The sequence below is a fragment of the Peromyscus californicus genome, unplaced genomic scaffold, assembly GCF_007827085.1.
Source record: "Peromyscus californicus insignis strain IS unplaced genomic scaffold, ASM782708v3 Scaffold_9__1_contigs__length_137607984, whole genome shotgun sequence".
NCBI classification, from domain to species: Eukaryota; Metazoa; Chordata; class Mammalia; order Rodentia; family Cricetidae; genus Peromyscus; species Peromyscus californicus.
In genome coordinates, this window is record NW_026294617.1 from 74,365,879 (window position 1) to 74,381,700 (window position 15,822).

Consider the following 15,822-nt stretch of genomic DNA (forward strand, 5'->3'; position numbering starts at 1 on the left):
CCAGGAAATATCAGGCCGAGAGGACACAAGACTGTCTTGTCTGCTTGTAAATAAACTTGATTTGATTCATTATTATTATTGCAACGGGGTCTTGTAACATAGCTCAGACTGATTCCAACTGGAGATCCGGCCATCTGAAACCCTGACCCGGGATTCCAGAACGCACACCTGGCCAGTACACTGACTCTGAGGCACCTTGACAAACCCTATCACTTTCATGCTAGCAGCTGTAGTTTCATGGAGAGGGAGGACCCAGTCCTAAAGCATTCCCAGAATCATCCTGCCAAGAACTGCCTTATGTCTATTCTTCATATGGGATTGGTCCCTTTGTTGTCAAAGACAGCTTGCTTTCCTGTCTCTACCAATCTAAATTCTTTTTGTTTGTCCATTTTGGTTTTTGAGACAGGATTTCACTATGTAGCCCTGGCTAATCTGGAATTCCTAAGTAGACCAGGCTGATCTCGAATTCATAGAGATCCACCTTCCTGGTTTCTGAGTGCTGGGATAAGAGGCGTGAGCTCAGCTCCAATCTAAAATTTTAACAAACCACTGATGTAGTCTTCTCCACTCAAAATCTAAGACACAGGAGCACACCGGAGCTTGCCTGAAAGTGTGTTGCCTGAGTGGCATCTATTATCTGTTCTAATAAACTCCGTTATCTCTTAAAGATTTTGCTCCTCTTCTTCTCATAAAGATGTACTCCTACAAAGAATCGTGACCACCTTCGGTACATATAGAAGATGCAAGTTAATGCTTGGGATGTTTATCAACTGAGTTATTAGACTTCTACCAGCCATGCAGCTGCATCCTATGACATACACATTTTTATTAACATCTTGTGACCCTGAGAAGTTTCAGAGCAGGACTTGGACAGCTGGCACATGGGGCGGGGGGACAGACTCTATCTTCTGCTGAGGAATGATTTAATCCTCAGTGTTGCCACCGCGTGCTTCTAGAAAACAGATGATCAGGTCTAGTTCCATCTGGTTTCAGTTTCCTAAAATGACATGGACCACATGGCGACCATTGCTGCTTGACAAAGTTCCAGCATTTCGACATTGCAGACCACACTTCTCCAGCACCTTTTTAACTTTCATTTTCAGTGATTCTCAATATTAATGCCTTTCCCTTTGGGAAATTTTGTGTGGACTTTGGCAAAGGATAAAAAATGTGTACAATGGTAGCCTCTCTAAACAAAATAATTCTTTGGAAAAAAAATCCCTGCCACCATGGAACCATTGTGACCCTTCCCCCAATTACACCAAGAACAGTTAAGTTAGAGATTTTTACTAGATACACCTGATCCCAAGGATGAACTGCTTACAATTGAGACCCAGAACCTGAGGCCCTTAACGGCAAGAGTTCAGTTAATAAACAGAGAAATCAGAATGATACGGTATAATGGGAAAAGAGCACGACATCAGGATCTTCCCTTTGGGGAGCGTTATGAGGGGAACAGGCCCGTATACTAAGACCAGGAAAGTTCCTGTTTGCTAAAGCAGTCCTTCTCCTTATCTGGCCAGAGGAACTTGTGGCCCTTTCCTTAAAATATAACTGGTGCCTGTTGTCAAGGTCAAGGCTAGCTTCCTCAATCCCAGATTTCAAACCAGACCCCCAACCCTCACGCCCCTCGTCACCGGTTTAATCCTGTGCGCAGCTATAGAGCATAAAGGGTGTAGTCTTGTTTCCATTAAATGCTGCTGGCAGCCATCCTGAATCACCCTCAGATGATGTCTGTCTCCTCCTCCTGCCCCTCCCCCTCTCTGACTCCACACATCCTCTTTGGGACCTGAACTCCCCCCTCCCTCCACTGAAGCAGGTCTTCGGACTAAACCAGCAGCTTTTGAGGCAAACCCAGGGCAGTAGTGTCTAACTGGTCCCTGTTGGACGCTTTAAGGGGATCTGAGAGATCCAGCTTCAGAAATTCCCATGCGTAGTGTAGAGAGGATCTGTTCAATCAGGTGTCTGCCTCCCTGAGAGAGATCGGAAGACACTGTAAGCTTGCTCCCTGGGAGAATAAAGTGTTCCTTGAGACGGGAAAGCTCTGACCCAGGCCTCCTTAAGTCTTCCAGACTCAAGCCTATGCATATATTCATGTGTCATATTTTGCCGCGGACTGGGTCTCAGTAGGAACACCAGGCCGAGGGAGAACAGGTTGAAGGTACTCAGGATAAGTGGGATTCGGCGAATGACAGACAGACACAGACACCAGAGTATGCTGTGAACTGCTGCAATTTTACTCAGATCAAGCAGTGTTTTTTATACAATCGTTTGAAGAAAACAAGGCAATCGGCCAGTGGGGCAATAGACATAGAATCAACAATGTGGTCACACAATTTTCTCAGAATGATTAATAGATCTCATGAGTACAGGTGTTATTTCCTCTATTGTGATTTCTCATCCAGAGAACATTACGGCACTAGCTGAAGTTTTTCCTTCTACGTAATTATTAGACCTTTGTTTTGTATCAAAATTAAACCCTTCCCACCATCGTTCTAATAATGGTTTCATTTGTGTGAAAATATTTAACCTTTGCTTGCAGGTGAGAAGGCACCAGGGGGGTTGGGACCTAGCTATTCTTTCCATGAACTGTAACTTATGCCATTCTGTTTTCGTACTATTATGATTCACCCATTGGTTCCCATGTTTATCATAAGCTCCCGTAAAGGGCAATGGCTCTAAATAATTATTATATCTAGGATTAAAGTTAGGGGGTTGCCACCACCGACCCTTGATGAGAAACTCTATTTGTCCCTTGATAATTCCTGTAGGACTGGCTAGTTCCTGTAACTGCTTCCTTGCAGCTGCTGTTGGCTGCGCGTGTGGATTGCTTATGAGTTCCTGGACTTTTACTTTCATTCTCTCCTCGCTAGAATCTTTGTTCCTCTGAGTCATGAGTTCTTTTTGCTCTAAATCATTCATAAATTCCCCCAAACTTCTAGGACCCTCTTTAACTGTTTGCCTAAAAGCTTGAATTATAAGTGGGGGTATTGAGGCCACTTTTGATGAATCATTATTCTCTTTATGGGGCACATCAGGAACATTGAGAGCTAACTCCCTGAAATCAATACACAAGGAAACAGCAATAGTCACAGCTGCAAAGAGAAAAAAGGCAGAATGCCAGCCAGCCTCTGCAAGCAGATTTTGCGTGGTTCCGTGTAGCCTGGCACCATGATTCGGGCAGATTGATAAGGGGTCGCCGGGGGCATAGACCCGAGGGCCTCGAGCCCCCCTTTCCCACGTAACCACCTCATCCAAGGCATTTGTCACTCGGGCGACACCGTCGTGGGCGTGGCAATATTTTTTTCAAGGCTGGATCTCACTGAAGGAAGCCAAAGCAGGACTATGGAAAAACAGGACTTGCTCAGCTGGCTTACTTTCATTCTACCTTTTGTTTTTATATTTATTTATATCTCTGTCTATCTGTCTATCTATCTATCTACTGCCCCTTCTCATGAATAGATCTATCTACCTATCTGAGACAGGGTCTCACTAGGTAACCCCAGCTGTCCTGGAACTCACAACTTACAGAGATTCACCTTCCTCTGCCTTCCGAGTGCTGGAATGAAAGGCGAGTTGGCACCCACCACATCCCTCTGAGGCATTTTCCTGACTGAGGTTCCTCTTCTCAGGTAACTCTAGCTTGTGTCAAGCTGACAAAAATACTAACCAGGACAGACCTGCCATGTTCTCGGTGGCCACAAGACAGAGCTAGCTGTCTGTTGATATCGGTACATTCATGTCGGGAGCCATGCAGCCTAGTTTCAGACCAGTGTATGAGTGCTTGTCCATATTGTCAGCTGGTCTCCAGATGAGGAAAGGCCTAAAGGGACAGTCTCATCGGCAAGGACCAGGGGACTTGAGAACAGCACACAATACTGCTGGGACCCTGCGGCCTGCACACTCTTCTCTCTCAATATTGATGATTCTCTTGGCGGCTTTTAGCGTCATTTTGTCAATCACACATGGGACAGATGTGATCATTCCTGGAAACCCCATTTTTTTTCTCGAACATTTTCCCCTAAAATTCACTGGGAGCTGATGCTTCTCGGGTTTCTCCGTGGGGAAGCCAGCTGTCACTCCAGACCCCCGGAGCTGTCCTTATTTAGTGGTGATAGGATCCGAGGCAGATCACCCCTATTTCTGTAAAAATGCTTTAAGTTTTGAACGATACTGTTGTTCTTAAAAATGTGTGTCCACGTTTGTCATCTTTTAGTTTTGTAAAGACAGGCTGTTCCTGGCTTGATAACTGGTCAAGCTAGCAAAATGGTGAGTGTTGTTTGGGGTTTAAAGATGTTTTAATGTAAAAGTTGGGGGGAAAACATATTTGACATATTCGTTTTTACCAAAGGTTAATGTTGGAGGATGGGAAAATCTTGTTGGTTAGTATGGAAAAACGTGCTTGTTTTTGAAGTGTAAATAAAGACGGTGAGAGCTATTCGGGCCGGTCGCTCGGGTGAAACTCATGTGGTGGTCGGAAAATTCATTTCTTCCCGAGGTCGCCCCTTCTCCGTCTCAGGACCTGAACACAGGCTGGGGCAGGACTCCTGGAACACTCACATATTGGAAAAGTGCTCACCCCCGCAACCAGTCACCCCTGCAGCAAATACATGGGCATAATAAGAAGGGTGTTGCCTTGAAAACGCAACCCCCCTGACAAAAAGCTATGATGCTCACGTATGTGGATTTTAAGAGTGAGAAAAGTTCATTCTGGGCAGAGATATCAGAATGGTGATTGTATAATGGGGCTTGGGGTCGGGGTGACCAGAAAGGATTGGGACTTTCTGGGCTGTTGAAAATCAAGGATCTGAACTAGGAGATGATGGGTCGCTTTGTCAAAATTCACCAGGCTAAATTAGAATTCTGTGCCTTTCAATCTGTATGAATTATACTTCACTCACTCGCTCACTGTGAGGGAAAAACAGTTGGGAAACGTCTTGACGTTTTATTTTAGTGTCTTGATCAAGAGTATTTAAAATACCCTACTGAGTGAGAACTCCGGTCTCATTTTTAACTTGGCGTAGAAATTGAATACCTCTAGAAATATCTGAGATAACAAAACGAAAACAAAACCCAAAAACCGGATCTGGCCACACCATGGCATTAAAGCACTTGGCAGCGAGACAGAGAGGCAGCCCTTCCTCCCTTGCGCCAAAACCAAATCCTCCTGTTTCCGGGGCCCAGGGTGTGCACGAGGCAGTTTACTTTTTCGTTCTTCTGCCTCAGTAGTCCTAGGCCAAGGCTTGCGCTGTGGTGGCCGGTAAGTGGACTGGGGGTTGGAAAGTGACAGAAAAGCGCAGTCGCTCGGTGGAAGCCCATTCCCACGTCTCGGATTCCAACAGCAGCTGCAGCGTCAACACGCACATTACTAAGAGCTCCGCCAGAGCTTGCGGATCCGGGCACCTGGGCAAGCATGAACCGCATGCAGTTCCTGTGAGTTTGAAAATTCAGACAGGTAAGGGGCTCCGTCGCTCCCCTGCTGGCCCTTCTGCCCTCCTCTCGCTAGCCTTCGGCACCCACAGAAACCCATTGGCGAAGGCTCGCCAGCCACAGATCTCCTCACGTCTGGGGTTCGGGCTCCACCAGCTCCAGCCGAGTTCTATCCTCGCGTCGCGTTCTCCCCCTCTTCCTCCTCCTCTTCCTCCCCTCCCACCCACCCGCCCCTCCTCTCTGAGAGCCAGCACCCGACCCTCAGCCTTTTCCTCGATCGCTGCCCAGGCCGCGCCAAGGCCCCCCGGCCCACCCCACCCCAGACTCGGCCCTCGCGCTCGAGTGCTCTGCATCTGCGAAGGACTAGACCCCAAAGCGCACGCGGTTTCCTTGCCCAGTCCTGTTGGGGACCCGGGTGGAGGCCCCGTCGGCTTGGGGCTCCTGGCAGCTCGGTGACGCCGGGGTGGTGTCGGATCCCAGCGCCTAGGAGGAGCCGAGGGGAGCTCGAGGCTCATCCACTTTGGGAGACTAACTAGTCATCACTGGATCCTTATTTACAGTCTCTTCCGAAATAGTTACTTGCCGCGACGCGCGCAACTGGAGCACGAAATCTGGCGAGGGACGCCGAGATTAAACAGCACTCAGGACACCCAGTCTCCGTTTATCAGGGAAGCAGCTCTCTTTATTCACACAAACATGGGCTTATATGCCCCTCTAACCGCAGGGGTCAAGGAAGGGTTACTCTGTATCCGGAGGCAAGCCGGACACTGTTTACCAAACAGGAAACACCCCAGGGGAACTGATCCCCAGCACTTTCAAGAACCCAACCGCACATTTTCACACAAACAACTTATGCAAACACAGCATAACTGGGACAGGACAAAAAAGGGCATTTAAGATTAAGGCAGCAAACTTACTGCTGCCGACATGTTACTCCTGGCTGACAGCTCGAGTTTGTGTTGAATCGCGGAGCAGTGTTTTTGTCAGCGTGTAACCCTGGCTGGCCTAGAACTCACCGTGCTGACCAGGCTAAGTGAGGACCAGACAGCCGCCTCTGGGGCTTCTCTGCAGGAGTTAAAGGCGTGAGGCACCGTCTCTTCACCTTCTCTTGAAACAATTCTATTAAAGAGACATGGAAGGAAGACAGAGGAGGCAAAAGGAAAGGAAATGGAACGAAAAGCGACGGAGGTGCGGTCTCAAGACCTTGTCTTTAACACACACACACACACACACACACACACACACACACACACACACACACGTCTGAAAGGAAGAGACGGGGAAACGAGTCAGGGAGGGAGAGGAGTATGCAGAGGCGAAGGTGGAGGAGGGCAACAGGACCTGCGGTCACAAACACACAGGCGTTTTCCACCCTCAGCTTCCCACAATCCGGGGAATCCACGTGGCTTAGAGATGGAGACCTGGACGCTGCAGCCCGAGCCCTTCCCCTCCGCCGAAATCCCTCCAGGCTGAACAGGATCTGAAAATCAAGTCTTTCTCCTGAAGTCCATTCGCCTTGATCTCACCCTGAGCACAGCTGGAGCACAGCTGGAGCACAGCTGCGGGGCGGGCTGACTGGAGCCGCAGAGAAACCAGCACAGTGGGAGAAACGACCCCGGCCTGTCCCTGGAGGTCTTCGGATGCTGTCCGCTGCGGTGGTGGAGGAGGGAGGGGAGGAACAGGAGCCCCTCCCCGCGGGAGCGTCCCGGGAGCCGGTCCCCATGACAGGGACCAGGAGGACTCGCTGGCCCGCCGCGCGCTGAGTCAAACCCACAGTTGACCCACCGGGAACCCGGAGCTCAGGGGAAGAGAGGGATGCGCCGTGCTGGCGCACTTGGTGCGAAGGTTGCAGTGGAGTGGGTTCCCCATGCGCTCTCCCGTCTGCTGGTTTCAGAGGCAGGCGGTTCCCCAGGCTGTAAAGGGGAGAGATGGTGATGGCCTGGACCCGGGGAGCGGGCTCAAAGCTTGGCTCGCCAGCCTTGGAAAGCGAGTAAGGTTTCCTCCTGGGAGTTTCCTTAAAGCGGTCAATGGGGAGCGTTGTCTATGTCCCTGGTGGTCTAGTGGCTAGGATTCGGCGCTTTCACCGCCGCAGCCCGGGTTCGATTCCCGGTCAGGGAACCTCCTTTTAGCAGCCTCTCTCCGGCTCTGAGGCACAAGAGCCCTGCCTTGGACTCAGAAGACCCCAGAAGCCTTCCAATAAGCACAGTCTCGTGGGCTCATCCAGAGATGTCTTTGATGAGTTCGAGATAAAGGGGCTGTGAAGGGGGAAGTGGGGGACATTAGTTCCATCTGTTCTTTCTCAGAGAAGAAAAACAAAACCTCTGAAACACTCAAAAGTCGGGACAACAGTGACTGTTTTTTCCCTAAACTCCCGACTTAGCATCTTCCCACTTCGGAGTCCTTCCCGTTTTTATGTGCCCCATCCTTGGAGAGCAATTCCCACACACCAAGACCTCTGGGCTGGGCTACAGTGGCTCCTCTCCCTTGTCAGGGTCAGTGCCTGGAAGACCAGGGGAAGGCTGGATCCTCCTAGGGAAGGCCCTCTTGTCCCTCAGAACCCAACACCCATGTGGTCCAGACTCTTAGAGAAGCTTCAGGTGGAGGCCGTTTGGGTTTTCCCGGACAGGACAGGCCCTGCTTTTCCAGTGGGGCTGTTTTAGTCACGGTTTCTATTGCTCTGATGAAACACCGTGACCAAAGCAACTTGAGAAGGGAAGGGATTATTGGGCTTACACTTCCATATTGTCCATTCTTGACGGAGGTCAGGACAGGAGCTCACACAGGGCAGGAACCTGGAGGCAGGAGCTGATGCAGAGGCCGCGGACGGACGGGTGCTGCGTACTGACTTGCTCAGCCTGCTTTCTTATAGAACCTGGGACCACACTGGGCCGTGCTCTCCCCCATCAATCACTAATTAAGAAAATGCCCTACAGGTCCGCCTACAGCCCAAACTTACGGAAGCTTTTTCCTAATCGAGGCTCCCTCCTCTCCGATGACTACAGCTTGTGTCGCTGACGGAACACTTCCTAGCACAGGCTCTGGTGATGATTATAAATAGTTTGCCATCCTAAGGGCATCAGCCGCCCTCACACTCACCCCGGTCCTTGTGGCGGCCTTTTGATTCAGGGGCTGCTGCTTCCGCCTCCTCTTCCTCCTCCTCCTCGCTCCTCTTTCTCTTTCTTGACAGTATCCCAGACTCCTTCCTGGCACTCACTTTGTACCCGAGGATGACCTTCAACTCCTGATCCTATTGCCTTTTACCTTCCAAGCGCTGGGATTACGGCTCTGCGCCGGAATATCGGGTCAACCTGAACTCTACATTGATTTCACAGTTAGCAGCGGCCCTCTCCACCCGACCGAGGCGCAGACGCGTGCACTCGGCGCCGCTCCCAACGCACCAGGGGGAAATCACTTCTGCGGGACAGGCGGTTCCGAAAAGCAGCAGAGACCGGTCCGCCCCATGCGCTGGGCTGCGCCCCCCTGGGGCTCCGGCGGGAACTGACAGAGAGCAGGGCACGACTGGGCGGATCGGGACTGAGGCTCAGTCAACAGCGTCAGCGCCAGAGGTATGCTGACCGTCCGGTTCGTGGCTCGCCGTGATCGTATAGTGGTTAGTACTCTGCGTTGTGGCCGCAGCAACCTCGGTTCGAATCCGAGTCACGGCACTATCGCCGTTCTACCCGGCGATCTTTTGCGTCAAGCTCAGTGGTCGGCAGCAGTAAGTTTGCTGCCTTAATTTTAAATGCCCTTTTCTGTCCTGTCCCAGTTAAGTTGTTTGTGTGAAAAATGTGCAGTTGGGTTCCGGAGGGTGCTGGGGATCAGTTCCCCTGGGGTTTTTCCTGTTTGGAAAACAGTGTCCGACTTGCCTACGGATACAGAGTAACCATTCCTTGACTCCTGCTGTTGGGGTATATAAGCCCATGTCGGTACGAGTAAAGAGAGCTGCTTCCCTGATGAACTGAAACTGGGTGTCCTGAGTGCTGTTTAACCTCGGCGTCCCTCGCCAGATTTCGTGCTCCAGCTGCGCGGGCCGCCGCAACCAGTGGGCCTGGGGAGCTGAAAACACCCGGCAGTGCTCTCCCGCCCAGACTCCGGGATCCCTGCATTTGAGCAGCTCACAACAGCCTGTTTCCAGCATCGCCCAGGGATTCTCCCAGTTAAACAGGACGAAACTTAATCTTTCAGCAGCTGTTCTGTGTTCTACTCCCCCGGTTTTTATGCTCACAGAAAAGGACTGAACCACATTTTGGTTAGAGTCAAATATACCACTGCTTTGATTTTGACAAACGTTATTTACACCCAGATTAGGTTACTATGAATTACTTTCCCACAGCAAGACCAGATTAGTGACTACTGACCTATACATGATCTCGATCTCCCCCCCCCCCCCCCAGGGTCTCACTATTTAGCCCTGACTGACCTGCAAGTACTTCTGGCTGGACTCAAACTCATGGAGATCTACCTGCTTCTGCCTCCCAAGTGACTTCTATTTGTATTGGCTTATTGTACACCTTTAATCCCATCACTCAGGAGGCAAAAGCTGGCAGATCTCTGTGAATTCAAAGCCAACCTAGTCCACACAGTGAGTTCTAGGCCACCCAGGGCCAAAAGTGAGAGGGCTTCGAAACAAATAAATTTAAACATGAGTGCTCATCGAAAATGAGCTCAAATTCTTTTTAGTTCATGGGACCTAAATCTCTAATGAAGAAATTAAAATAGTTTTGTTGGTAAGGCAAAATAAAACATCTGTTCGTTCATCAGCATCTTCCCTATGTATACATTCATGACTGTGGGATGCTTAAGATGTCTTGCCCATGGTTTCCATGCTTTACATATAGCTGCCTGGGTTTTCAACAACAGAGGTGAAACAGGGCTAGGGAAAATGATTTCAGGCCCAGGGCTCAGCCCAGACAATGGCCTGAGCCCTGGGGAATAGCACATCCCCAGACACATAAGGACCTACCTGAACCCTCAAGGAAACCCCGGACAAAAGAGGATTCTATGGCCCGACACTTGCACAGCTGTGGTTTCCAAACCACAGCACTAAAAGAGAATGGTCCCCAGTGGAGTTTGTTGTTAGTGCTTGGAAACAGAGGTGATCTTTGTGTATTGATCTGCAACCTGGTAACCATCCCGAGATCATCTGTTAGCTTGACAAGTTTGATTTACCTTTATTTTGTTTCCTCTATGGTTAACAAATCTGCAAATTAAAATTTTGCTTCTTTCCAATATGGTTGTCATTATGTCTACTTGCCTAACTGCCCGGCAAAAATCTCTGACAAAAATCTTTTTTCTAGACTTATTTGTTTTATTTTATGTGTATGAGTGTTTTCCTTCATGTGTGTATGTATGTGCACTACGTGTGTGCTTGGTACCCACAGAGTTCAGAAGAGAAGCTCTGGAACCGGAGTTATAGATGGCAGTGAGCTACCATGTGGATGCTGGGAATCAAATCCAAATCCTTCGATTTCAGCCTATCAAATGCTGGTATTAGATGTGTACCACCATGCCTGGCTTCCAACAGTAATATTGATGACAATAAGGGACCAAATTCAATGTCTGTGGATTAGGAAATATCTAGATAAATACTGCTTCACTCATACTACAAAAGAGAACATATTTATTTGAAAAGTTGATGCCAACTGTCAGAACAGGAGCGGCAGCACCCCCATCAGTAATAATGACGAGTGCTAACAAAACGTGTATTCCACTGAAGTCCTCAGACTCCATGTTTCAACCAAAAGTGTCACTTAGTATTTGGAACAACGTGTGAAGAGAGCTCTCCTACCAGCCTGTTCTAGAATGTAGGTGCAGAAAGCCTCAGTGAGTTTTTCTAAGGCTCGCCTGTTCACTGAGGTCTGATGCTTCCTGTGGAGCACTGCAAGCCTCTCACTCCCTTCTCTGGGTATCAGTGGCATCTCAGAGGTGTGCAGCCTTACCACCCGCTCTGGGGAGATGAGAGTAGACGGAGATATGTCTAGGCACATTCTGAAAGTCCAGAGATTATGTTCATGGAAAAAGTGCTATCTTAGGGTGTTTGTGTTCTGAACAGATCTTTATCCTCAGACAGGATTTTCTTTTTGGATTTAAGCAGAGTAGTGCCAAACACTTGAAAGTACTGGATGGGTGAATGCAGGCGGGGAGCAGGGAAATGAGTCACCACGTGTTTTGGGTGGGAGGGAATGACTGTGCCCCACTTGAGCACCCCACAAAACAACCTGTCATGGCCAGATCTGGACTGATATGTGCCTCCTACCCACAGGCTAGGGTACCATCAAGAGTGACCTCAGAAAGCTGACATCTGTAAGGTGGTAGGGAAGCCTGAGAACAGCCTGGACCGTGAGGGACGGAGATGGGCAGAGGCGGCTGGAGCAGAGGGGATCGAGAGTGGAAAGTATGTGGGTCTCGGAGACCTGGTGTCGCTATCTTTAGCTCCCCTTCCACAAGTCTGTTTCTCTATCAAGAATTACAGGATGAGAAGTGTGTGGTCCACAGCACACACTATTTATTGCAGCAAAGATATTACACACTACACTAAACCAGAGTCCCCTGCATCACACGGGACAGGGTGTCCAGAGAGGGAGCATTGTCTGGCCCCTGGGGATCTGGGTTTATATGCTGTTTGTTTGTTTGTTTTGAGACAGGGTTTCTCTGTGTAACAATCCTGGCCGTAACTCACTTTGTAGACCAGACTGGCCTTGAATTTACAGAGATCCACCTGCCTCTCTTTCTCCCAAGTGCTGGGATTAAAGGCATCGACACTCACTGCTAGGTGGTTTATATGCTTTTTCATAGAGGGTTTAGCAAAACTTGGCTCCATTTCTCTTTCTTGAATTGGACTGTGCAGGATGCATTTAGCTGGTTGGGTCATTTTAAAGATGGCAGGGACCTGGATGGATGCAATGCAGGAGACTTGAAATTCCTGTGAAGAATAAAGCCCAAGGAGCCCATCCAGCCTTGTTAACTACCTTGTTTCCATTCTATTAGATGAGCTGCTTGACAAGCAGCTGTGTGCCTACAGGGCCGTCTTTTCCAGATCCACTTAGGTGAAAACACAAGGGAACTGCTGGTCTTGGAAGGCTTCTTGGGCAGCTCGCAAATGTAAGAGTATGTCTAGGTGTTGACCACGCTCTCCTCTTGTACCTCCTGCTTACTTCAGTCAGGAAGTATTATAGAACGTTTGTTATACTGACGAGTGTGATTAAAAAAAGGCTGTGTTGTGAATTTGAATATTACATTGGAACATCGATGGTTCTGTTGCCTTTGGTTTTACAAAAGTTATGACGAACATCAGAAACAAATGAGGAGATTTTTTGTTTGGGGGAAAAAGATTGATTGATGCCAGGCAGTGGTGGCACACGCCTTTAGTCCCAGCACTCAGGAGGCAGAAGCAGGAGGATCTCTGAGTTCGAGGCCAGCCTGGCCTGGTCTACAGAGTTCCAGGACAGCCAGGGCTATACAGAGAAACCTTGTCCTAAAAAATAAGACAAAACAAAAATTGCTGTTGGTTGTTTTTACTCTTTTGGGGGCCCGCCACCCATCTCCCAAATAAATCACACACAGAGGCTTATTCTTAATTAGAAATGCCCAGCCTTCGCTTGGCTTGTTTCTAGCCAGCTTTTCTTAACTTAAAATTATCCCGTTTATCTTTGGCCTCGGGGCTTTTATCTTTCTCTATTCCTGTATATCTTTTCTTTCCTTCTTACTCCATGTCTGGCTGTTTAGCTGGGTGGCTGGCCCCTGGAGCCCTCCTCCTCTCTGGCTACTTGATCTCTCTCCCCCAGATTTCTCATTTTATATATAGTCTCTTTATTCTATATATTCTCTCTGCCTTCCAGCCCCGCCTATCCTTTCTCCTGCTTTGCTATTGGCTGTTCAGCTTTTTATTAGACCATCAGGTGTTTTAGACAGGCAAAGTGACACAGCTTCACAGAGTTAAACAAATGCAGCATAAACAAAAGTAACACGCCTTAAGATGATATTCCCCAACAAATGACTGTTTAGACAAAAATAATAACAGTAAATTATGAAGTCTACAAACTTGGAGGAAGCAAAATTCATGATAAGAACAGCGTAAGCGCCAGGAAGGGAAGAATAGTCCTTGAGCGCAGGCTGTGGGAAAGTAAAGGTGATGCTGTAAACCTTTGCTACAGCCAATGAGCCAATCAGACAGCGAAAATGCCATGATGGTACACCCACACAGGGAGGAAGGAGACGCGACCAAAGGCGGGACCTGTCGCGAAGGGGCGTGGTCTATGCAGATGAGGGGCGCGCAGGGGCTGCCGGCTCCACATTTCTTCATAAACGGTAGAGATTTCTCATGGCGTGGGAAGCAATGACCGGCCGTGGGTGGCAGATGTACTCAGAACATAAGTGTGCGTCTGAGAAAGCTAGCAAGCGCTCGTGGCGAAGTGACCGTGTGTTGAGAGCGCAGGTCCGGGGTGTCTGAGCGGTGTGTGGTGGGGAGGCGAGCATACTTACCTGGCAGGGGAGACACCATGATCAAGCAGGTGGTTTTCCCAGGGCGAGGCTCAGCCATTGCACTCGGGGTGTGTTGACCCCTGCGATTTCCCCAAATGCGGGAAACTCGACTGCGGAATTTGTGGTAGTGGAGACTGCGTCCGCGCTCTCCCTGGTATTTGTTGTAAATAAAAACAGACTAAGTAATTTATTAGTACCAGTGGAGGTGGTGTTCCTTACTTTGGTTGCCTTTTTTGCATGGATATAATTTTTCTGCCTAATTTCTGTAGTTTTTGTCTTACTCCGGGTTTCATCTAACGCGCTTCGTCGGGTATGTGTAAAAAGAAGGTAATAAAAACGTGTTTGAAGAATGTTGAGGTGTTTTTTCTTCCTTTTGGGGTCTATAACGATTGAAATGGGAATGTAGTATGACAACGGGGTTTTTGTTTTGGAAGCTTGTGTGTGTGAATATTTTGCCTACTTTGTACATTAAATACGTATCTTGTTTTTGTTTTTTTTCCGTTTTTCGAGACAGGGTTTCTCTGTGTAGCTTTGCGCCTTTCCTGGAACTCACTTGGTAGCCCAGGCTGGCCTCGAACTCACAGAGATCCTCCTGGCTCTGCCTCCCGAGTGCTGGGATTAAAGGCGTGCGCCATCACCGCCCGGCCTAAATACGTGTCTTAATTGCGACGCTGGCACCGCGGAGGTCAGAAGAGTCCTCGTGTGGTTGGAGTCCAAGCCGGGCTGTCGGGAGACACTTGCCCTGAGTTCTATGGGATCTAACCCCGGTGAGAACTGCAGGTTTAAAGTCCCTAGGGCTTTGGGTCCTGGGTCTTCTAACGTAATGTTTCTCTAGTTCTACGTTTAGGGTTTTATTTAGTTGCCGTTCTCATGCAATATTGTTGTCAAAAAGGGTGGTTGCGGTTGAGGGACATTTTAAGCCCAGACTTCTGCTTGAGCCGTCATTAAGTGCGGTTCGGTTGCTGAGGAGTACCAGGACAGGATCCATAGAGATGAAAGGCCTTCCAAACCTCTTCCGCTGCTTCGGCTTTTGTTGTTTTTAGGTTTTTAGGTGGTGGTGGTGGAATTGGTTTTTGTTGTTGTATTGTTTTTTGTTGCTTTGTTTTTCTCTTTTAGAGACAGGGTCCCTAGAGATGAAAAACTTTTTGTTTGTTTGGTTTTTTTTTTTTTTTTTTTTTTTTTTTTTTTTTTTTTTTTTTTTTGAGACAGGGTCTCACTATTTAGCTCTGGCTGGCCTGGAGCGCGCTATGTAAATTAGGCTGATATCCAACTCTCAGAGATCCTCCTGCCTCTGACTCCGGAATGCTGGAATTAAAGGCCTGTGCCGGTTTTAACCCCCACACGCCTGATAGCCACTGCCTTCCCTGTATCTTCCAGCCAGGGGTTACCAGGTAACTAACTCAGTTACAGTCCAAAGCAGATAGGTGAAGCCTCTGGAGACGGCGCTCTTCCCTGAACAAAAACGTTTGAATACCTTCTGCCCGCCCGCCCTCTCCTCTTTTTCCTGCCTAGAACACCGGTGTGAAGCCATGTTCTGCCATGAGAATAAAAACTTCAGGCTAAGGGTGTCTGAATGGAAACAGGAGGAGCTTGGAAATCATCCAACAGCTGTGGTAGCCGTATTCGATATTCACAAATTTGTGCCGGAACTCATTGATAAATGAGAGTACTTACCTGCTTGAGCCACTGCTAGTAAAGTTCTCTGTTAACGTTTCTAGCCAAAAACAGTCTGAAAGGATAGACTTGGGTGCTGGTCCGTTCTCTGTTTGCATAAAAAAGCCACCCACAGAAGAGGAGACAAAAAAAGAGGCAGAAGAGAAAAATAATATTAATGACAAGCTGCATTGGCCGGGAATCGAACCCGGGTCTCCCGCGTGGGAGGCGAGAATTCTACCACTGAACCACCAATGC

The 15,822-nt window shown here is 48.7% G+C and overlaps 4 non-coding genes across 4 annotated transcripts; 3 read left to right on the forward strand and 1 right to left on the reverse strand.

Annotated features, from left to right (window-relative positions):
- Positions 1 to 7,476: 7,476 nt before the first annotated feature.
- On the forward strand, positions 7,477 to 7,548 carry Trnae-uuc (transfer RNA glutamic acid (anticodon UUC)). Its single transcript has one exon. It is a non-coding gene; the product is annotated as a tRNA-Glu (tRNA).
- A 1,475-nt stretch (positions 7,549 to 9,023) lies between these two features.
- Positions 9,024 to 9,095, forward strand: Trnah-gug (transfer RNA histidin (anticodon GUG)). The gene has a single exon. It is a non-coding gene; the product is annotated as a tRNA-His (tRNA).
- A 4,808-nt stretch (positions 9,096 to 13,903) lies between these two features.
- Positions 13,904 to 14,066, forward strand: LOC128106833 (U1 spliceosomal RNA). Its single transcript, XR_008216878.1, has one exon. It is a non-coding gene; the product is annotated as a U1 spliceosomal RNA (small nuclear RNA).
- Positions 14,067 to 15,751: 1,685 nt separating this feature from the next.
- On the reverse strand, positions 15,752 to 15,822 carry Trnag-ccc (transfer RNA glycine (anticodon CCC)). Its single transcript has one exon. It is a non-coding gene; the product is annotated as a tRNA-Gly (tRNA).